Source organism: Schistocerca piceifrons, chromosome 1 (assembly GCF_021461385.2).
Source record: "Schistocerca piceifrons isolate TAMUIC-IGC-003096 chromosome 1, iqSchPice1.1, whole genome shotgun sequence".
NCBI classification, from domain to species: Eukaryota; Metazoa; Arthropoda; class Insecta; order Orthoptera; family Acrididae; genus Schistocerca; species Schistocerca piceifrons.
In genome coordinates, this window is record NC_060138.1 from 898658831 (window position 1) to 898667455 (window position 8625).

Below are 8625 nucleotides of genomic sequence, written 5' to 3' on the forward strand. Positions count from 1 at the left end.
TGTAAGAGACAGCCAAGGACTTGGAAGAGCAGTGGAATGGAATGGGCAGTGACCCGAAAGGAAGGTATAAGATAAACAGCAACAAAAGCAAAACAAAGGTAATGGAATGTAGTCGAGTTAAATGAGGCGATGCTGAGGGAATTAGATTAGCAAATGAGACACTTACAATAGTAGATGAGTTTTGCTATTTGGACAGCAAAATAACTGATGATGGTCGAAGTAGTGAGGATATAAAATGTAGACTGACAGTGGCAAGAACGTTCCTGAAGGGCAGTCGTCTATTAACACTGAATACACTTGTAGATTTAAATGTTAGGGAGTCTTTTCTGAAGGTATCTGTCTGATGTATAGCCTTGTATGGATTTGAAACCTGGGCGATAAATAGTTCAAACCAGAAGAGAATAGAAGCTTTTTAAATGTGCTGCTGCAGAAGAATGCTGAAGACTAGATGGCTAAACCATGTAACCAATGAGGAGGTACTGAGAAGTGAGTAGAACTGGAGGGAAAAGAAATTTGTGTCATAACGTGATTAAAAGAAGGGATCGGTCGATGGGACACATTCTGAGACGTCAAGTAATCACCAGTTTAGTATTGGAGGGAAGTGTGTGTATGTTTGTGTGTGTGTGTGTGTGTGTGCGTGCGTGTGTGTGTGTGTGTGTGTGTGTGTGTGTGTAAGTGGAGATGGGGGGAGGGAAGGGAAGGGTAGAGCTTGCAGAGGGTGATCAAGAGATGAATACAATGAGCAGGTTCAAAAGGATGCAGATTAGTTATTAGAAGATGAAGAGGCTTAAACAGGATAGAATAGCATGGATAGTTGCATAAAATCAGTCTTTGGACTGAAGACCACAACATCAACAATGGACAAGAGAACCGATCTCGGTTTACCTCCTAAAAATATTAAAAACTCCTGGAAATTGTCCTGCCCTGCTTGTTTTTTCGTTTGTAATCTATTTATAGAATCGTCTAATTTTTCCTCAACGAAGTTGACATCAAGTAGAGATTTTAGTTCGACTATCTCTCTAGTTTCTCTTGTCGAAAATTCCTATATCGTTCTTTCGCCTTTTGCTGAGAGTATAAGTTAATTTTTGTTGAACTCTTCAGGTATTATTTTTTGATCCGTAACTTCTTTATTTCCAGTCTTCATAGATTGTCCTTCTTTGTCTCCTTATTGTTTAAGATGATCATTTTGTGATACACTTCCTTGCTACTAGTTTTACAGTCCATCGTACTTAAGAAATTATCCCGTTTGTCGTTTGGCATTTGGTATCTGTTTCATTTTTGCACTTTTCTTTCGCTGTGTGATAATAAATTACTTCTTTTCATCTTGTGATTTTCCTTCCCTGTTTTCAGCTTCATTCCTTGCTTTATCTCTGATTTTCTTTTGGTCTGGGAGATCGCTATTCCAAAGGGGCTTGTATAAATTCATCCACCCTAGTGGTCTATTCTGTTTAGCACTTTGTTTTAGAGCTTTAGAACACGCCGACGTTGAGTTACACGGTAAGGTATCTGCCCCTAAACTGTTGACTACCAACGATTAAATCATATTATTGATGTCTATGCTTACATTTTTGCTGGATGTTTGTTTGTCAGGCAAAAATGTAAGTAAGGAAAACAATAAGACGGTGTAAACATACAAATCGCTTAAGGTATACACTGAATTAAATAAATATTTCTGCACAAGGTTAAATTTAAATATTCAACCTCACTTGCACACCCAGCAAATAAACGTCATCACACTTCATATTAAAGCATCTGTAATCAGAATGCACATGACGATGTCGAAATGCATCGTGCTAATAAATATTAGTAAAAAGTGACAGAATCAGAAAATATTATTTCATAAAAGTATAACACGGTCGCTGATTTTAACAATTTCAATACAACATGGATAAATTTAAGAGGAAAATACATATATCACTCAAAAATAGCAACTAGAATATATTTTAGGCACAACACCTAATAGGGAGTCAGGAAAACGACGCTGTAACTGACATAAGCAACATTGATTTCTAAAATTCCATAATGACTTAAAAAGAGGCTTGAAAATCTGCAAATATTTAATGAAATGCGTCATCCACAGAAGAAATCACATAATTGAAATCGTTACTAGTTGCAGCAGTCTTCTACGTGTTGAAGGACTGTTCGAAATGGTGCAACATAGTAATGTTGGACACACACCAAGTCACCAACGACACAACGCCGAACAGTACAGCTATCCACATCGTCGGCGTCTTTTCCGTTCGCTCTCCCTGACCGCCGACACCGCGCTAGGTGCGTCAGTTGTGGCGAGACGTGACTGGGCAGGCCTGGGGTAGCTGCGTCACTGACACGCGTCACAGTTGCCGCGCGCCACATGACACAACACTTTCGGAGCGCCGCCTTCAGTTCCAATCATGCGCAACGTGTTCCGGAATGAGAATCCCAGGAATTATTGTATATTCATCTCTCTTTCCATTTCGTGATACGCATCCTCTTCTGTACTGTCGTTAAGCCTAAAACGATCCTCGTTAGGAAGAAAACAAATTGTGAGCGAACAATCACTAGGGCAAAGCAGAATTAATAAAGGTTAGATTAGGGAAACTTACGTTCTGAAAGTAACTAACTTACAGTTAAAGTTATCTTAAAACGGGGTAAATACAAACAGTTGGGTGAAGAGAGACAACACTTCATATACATACGTAATTAATTTGAATACAATAAGCTTTGCACTGGTCATTATTCTTAACTATTATTGTTTTTGGGTTGGCAACACTTTAGATCAAAAAGGAAATTATATTTTTTTTTGGCAACACTGTAGGTTAACGTTAATCCTAGTGCTTGTCTCAAAAGTGAAGACGCTTTCCCACATACTTTGAACTTCTCTGGTAAGTAAACATATATTTTATAGATGAAAGTTAATGGCATACTAATTACTGTCTATAATATCAATATAAAACAGTAAGGGTTAGTTTTTGTGTTACTTTTCACGTAGTCACCTCTGAGAATTCTCATATTTTTAGAGTTGATTTTTAAAAATTGAAGCATGTGTAAAAACATAATAACTCTGATGTTTCTATTCACTTCACAACAGCAAAATTAAAAAAAAATCTAGTATGCCACATTTATATTATATAAAAATCTATTATCCATTCTCTAGTTATGTTATATGCATAACGAACATATTTTTCCTGTTTCAGAGTTGCTGTTCAAATATGCCACGGAAATACAAACCCATCGTTGGAGGTGGTTACAAAAAACACAGTTTTGATTATATAAATAAATGCTCTCGCTGACATCGAATGTGGCGTTAGCCTGCGGAAAGCGCCTGAGAAACGGGACTGCTGGTAGTGTACTGCACAGACGCCTAAACAGAGGCTCCAACATTAGACAATAGGGTAGATAAACTGCCTTGTTTTTTGAAGAAGAGAAACTGTTTGTAGGTATATTGAAAATAAGCAGCGAATGGGGCTATCCTATCGACTCTACAAGGCTTCTAGTAAAGTACTTCTGAGCAGAAGGGGAAAGGAAGTGAAAAGAATTAAGGATAATCTTCCCGGCCGTCATTTTGACACAAAGATCAATGGACAGTGCGAATTTGCCAAAATGCAAAACGCACCAGAGCCGGTGTACCACCAGGAATCATCAAAAGTTGCATCTATGAACAGTCAAAAGAACTAAAGAATGTGACGCCGTTTAATATAATAAATTATGACGAGACACACTGTACGGATGATCCAGGAAAGCGAAAGGTAACCATTGGGAGGGGAACTAAATATTCTGAACGGTTCATGACTCCTCAAAGGCACCAACCTTGTTTGCAGTCGCTACAGATGGCACTATACTATCCCCTTATGTTTTGTATAAGGCTTTGCATTTATATGAAAACTGGACAGAAGGCGGGCAAAAATATGCAAGATACAATCGGACGAAATCTGCGTGGTTCGATTCGTTCTGCTTTGAGGATTGGCTTCGTACAGTTACTGTCCCATTTCTGAAAAAAGCTAAGAGGGAAGAAATTTCTTAATGGAGACAATTTATAAGAGGGGCGTTTGAAAAGTCCGTGCAAAGTCATGACATAATTGTTCAAGTCCCTGGTCTTCGACCACTGGCTAGAAGCTTGAGAGAAAATCCAGAACTAGAACCGGATGGGAACTTCTATTTTCTGAAAATGCTCTGTCAAAAAGAATCACATACACAAATGCAAAAATAACAAAAATGAGAAAAAATTATGAAGACCGTGAGAGATTGACTTATGTTCATGTCCTTGACATCATCAAACTAAAAACATTCAAAGGTCTCCATGTGTGTACAGCGATTTTCAAATCAGGAAACAAGTGCCTAGACTGTCTCTTTGCAACTGATGGCACAGGACGTGATATTTTACGATGTACCATGACATGAAATTGGATGTCGTTCCTTTGGGCTGTTCTTAGAGTTGATAACCCAGAAGATAGGGAGAGAGGAAAGAAAGAAGGAAGACCCTGGTACAGCAATTTCAAAGATTTTTAGCCTGTTCATTGAAAACAGTCAACTTGGGAGATACAGCGTATTGTGAATGAGATGCTGGTACTTTTCAGTGGTCATTGCAGCTTCGTTGTGTATGTGCCAAATAACCGGCATAAAAATAATGTGCTGGTTGATGCAAGAACTCATTGTCTTTGTGATGCATACATCTACCGTGGAAGAAGGAGTGACAGTTTGACTTTATATATATATATATATATATATATATATATATATATATATATATATATATAGTGCAAATACAAACTCACGCTATGGTGAGACTATTGGAACCAACAGAAGGAACGCTTAGAAACGTGACGGCAGATAACTGGTTTGGAACCATAGAACCGGTTCAAAAACTTGTTAAGAAGGGATTGACATTTGCGTGCACTCTAATGAAGAATAAACCAGAAATCCCAAGTAACTTTCTTCTTCAAAGGGAAAGACTGCGTTTTAAGTTTCAAGGAAGAGATGTCACTGCTCTTTTATGTTCTGAAGAAAGGGAAAGCTGTAATCTTGTTCTCCAGTATGCTTCATTCTGAGAGCCTCGATCTAGAAAGTGAAAACCAGAGATTTTCTCTTTCTATAGCGTAAGAAAAGGCGGTGTGGATTCCCTGGATCAAAAATGTGCAACTTGTACTGCAAACTGAAGGAAAAGAAGATACTGCCTGCGAAGTAAGCGCTTATCGCCAATACCAATCTTTCAAAAAGACTTCAGGTACAACACCTCTTCACTTCATGAAATCGCTAGCAAAGGCGCTTACAAATCCCCTTATGACTCGCCGACTGCAGATAAAAAGCCTTCCAAGGGAACTTGCTGTTTCAATCAGACGCATACTGCAGATGCCAGATGAAGAACATCCGCAATTTCAGGCTCTTGAAGAGATTATGAAAAAAGTAAAATGTCTAACTTTGGACCTCCGTGGCTGAAAGGAAATACTAAATATCCTTGTCAACAGTGTCGACGTGCAATCTTGAATGTGCACGAAAAATGTGTAAAATGTGCTTTGAAACGAAAAAAGAGAGTTTTTCTTCAGACAGTCACAGACTTCAATCTAAAGTTTAAATTGCCGTTTTTTTACGGTATGTGTCTATTTTTGTCTTAATAATAACTACTTTCGGATTTAAAATAGTTTCCAGCAAAGACGGCTCGCTTTTATTTAAAATAAACTCCCGAGGCCTGGGAAGACTGCAGCATGTCAGTTACGTGAAAAACATTAGATATGCTAATTGTGGGCTATTAACGCATTACTCCCTAACTCTGATAAAGGGTTATCACAATCCACAAGGATCATTGTTCTCAGCACTGCTTACATCACACAAGTGTCCAAGTGTTACAGTATGCAGATCATCTTCCTTAGCACCAGACCGCAGGCTGGCAGGGTCTGCTGTTTTGACTCTCTGTCGCCATTCTGTCCGATACTGTGCCAGATCAGAGTCTACGCTTGAGATCTTTGTGCAGGATGTCAAGCCATCGCCCGACTGCCCCTTACCAATTCTTCTCAAATCAAAACCAGTCTTTGCCAATATTGTTGCGTCTGTTCCAAGAACATGCCTGCACTATCGGTGGCGGCTTTCTTTGATCTTGACTATTATTGATGTTACTTCATGTAAAGACGAACTTCATCACTAATGTCATGATCGTGGACTGCTACTCTAGATGTGTTGAAGGGCAGCATTTAGCACCATACAGTGCATGAGAACTGAGTACAGAGCGGTATACTTTCGAGCTGAGCTTGTCTGTAATCTTCCGGTCACAGAATACACCATTCACAGAACGCCATTTGAAGCACGTGCTGCTCAGGCGGTCAGAGATTTCTGCGCTGAGATTTCTATCGGCAGCATTACTGTCGAGCCTAGGTACTTAAGGTCCCTTGTTTTTGGGGGGCCAAAATTGTTGATTCTGATGGTATCCGAGTTATTTAGGTCTGCAGTGAGTTGTAGACCGAAGTCTGCAGTGCAGTCGCCCCAGGCCTGATCTTGACATTGCGGGTTAGTCGTATCTTCAGAGGCCACTAAGACACCATCAGCATACAGTAACGTTCAGGGTGAGTTTCCTGCATGTCTCTTACATTTACGTATTTATACTATTAGATATAGTTTTACTGAGTGTCAGTTGCAGATGAATGACGTTATGTTGGAGTTCATACAACGGTAGAACGAAAACTGCCTCGACATATAGACTCATAAATAAGCTGTGAGCATGTATGCCAGACAAAGGCTTAACGAAACAAGATACATAAGATTAGGGCCCTTTATATTACCGGGCGAAAGCGTGATGGTCAAGTACTTGGGGCTTTACACCGATCATAATCTAAAATGGTCAAATCATATTAAGCACGCAATTCAAAAATTTGGAGGTGCCAAAAATATTCTTCGCGTTTGTTGAGGAACAGACCCGAAAATCTGGATTAACACATATAGTGCTCTAATGAGCCACGTATGGACTGCGAATGCATCTGCTACCTTTCAGTAACACAGAATATCCTAGAGAAAAGAAATAAGTGTCAGTAGAAAGTCATCAGAGTCTGTACTGGACCTTTCAAATCAACTCCAATGATTTGTTGGTGGAAGTAAATAAATACAATTATAAGTATATATGACGGTGGTATGTGTTCCCGAATGAACAGTTACCGGGAACACATACCACCGTCATATATAGTTAAAAGATGGTTTCCCGGCCATTCACCTTCTTGTGCGAACGCACACGCTATGCCCGAACTCGTACGGGACTTGGTAGATTAATCTGCCACGAGTAATGAGTATGATGGGCAAACATCTATTAGGCGCACTACGAATGTAGTGGTGTGGACACGTTGGGAATGTGGATCTCACGGGGAGCGTGCAAGGAATAAGTCCCTGCAGACGCACTATCCTCTGTGCCCGCGGTGGCTCAGATGGATGGAGCGTCTGCCATGTAAGGAGGAGATCCCGGGTTCGAGTCCCGGTCGGGGCACGCATTTTCAACATGTCCCCAATGAAGTACATCAACGTCTGTTTGCAGCTAGGGTGTCCATTTAATTATCATTACAATTATAAGTATGCGGGAAATACATAACTGTCAAATTTCTGTTGATGTTTTTCCAATTCTTACTCGACAGTAAGACAGTTTAGCAAAGATCAGAGTACTTCCTAGTAAGAGCTATGCAGACAGGTATTGGTTTAACAAAAAACTACCATCCGTAGTAGACTTTTACCTGATGCTTTGCATTTGCGTGAACACGTCGCCACTTCCCCAGTTGTGGGCCGCTTCAGCACGTCGTGCTCTAACAGCTTTGTGAAGCTGAACGTTAAGACGCATCTTTCAAGGTACAATGAATGAGAAATTTTTAGCTGACAACCAAGAAAGATTTACACAGATAGGCCTCAACAAAACGACGGAGCAGGAAGTACATACGTGCATGGTAGAAGAACTGAGGGGCAAATTCAAACTCTCTTAAGTGGCGTCCATACTCATGTAGAACTTTTAGCTATTTTAGAGGGGTTTAAATACACAAAAGAAGTACAAGAAAAAACACTAATTATTTTATCAGATTTACGCTTAGCACTTACGCCATTAAAATGCTACGAGCTCAGCAACACAAAAATTATCTAGTGTACCAACTACAGAACTAGCTCAGGAGCTTGCCGGCCTAATAAGACTACCATCATGTTTCGGGCGAAAGCGCACAACGGAATAAAGGAAAATGAAGAAGTAGACACTAGGGCCAAGTAAGCTGTGTACACTGGTTCAGCGAAATATGATAAAGTGCTACCTGACATCCCGTGTATACCACAAGAATTATACACTGAGGTGACAAAAGTCATGGGATACCTCCTAATATTGTTTCTGACCCACTTTTGCCGGCGTAGTGCAGTAACTAGACGTGGAGTTGACTCAACAAGTCGTGAGGAGTTCTCTGCAGAAATATTGAGCCATGCTCCCTCTACAACCGTCCACAATTGCCAAAGTGTTGCCGGTGCAGGATTTTGTGCACGAACTGACCTCTCGGTTACGGTCCGTAAATAATCGATGGTATTCATGTCAGGCTATCACGGTGGCAAGACCAATTGCTCGAATCGTCCAAAATTGCCAACAATTGTCGCCCAGTGACATGGCGCTTAGTCATCCTTAAAAATTCCGTCGTTATTTGGGAACAT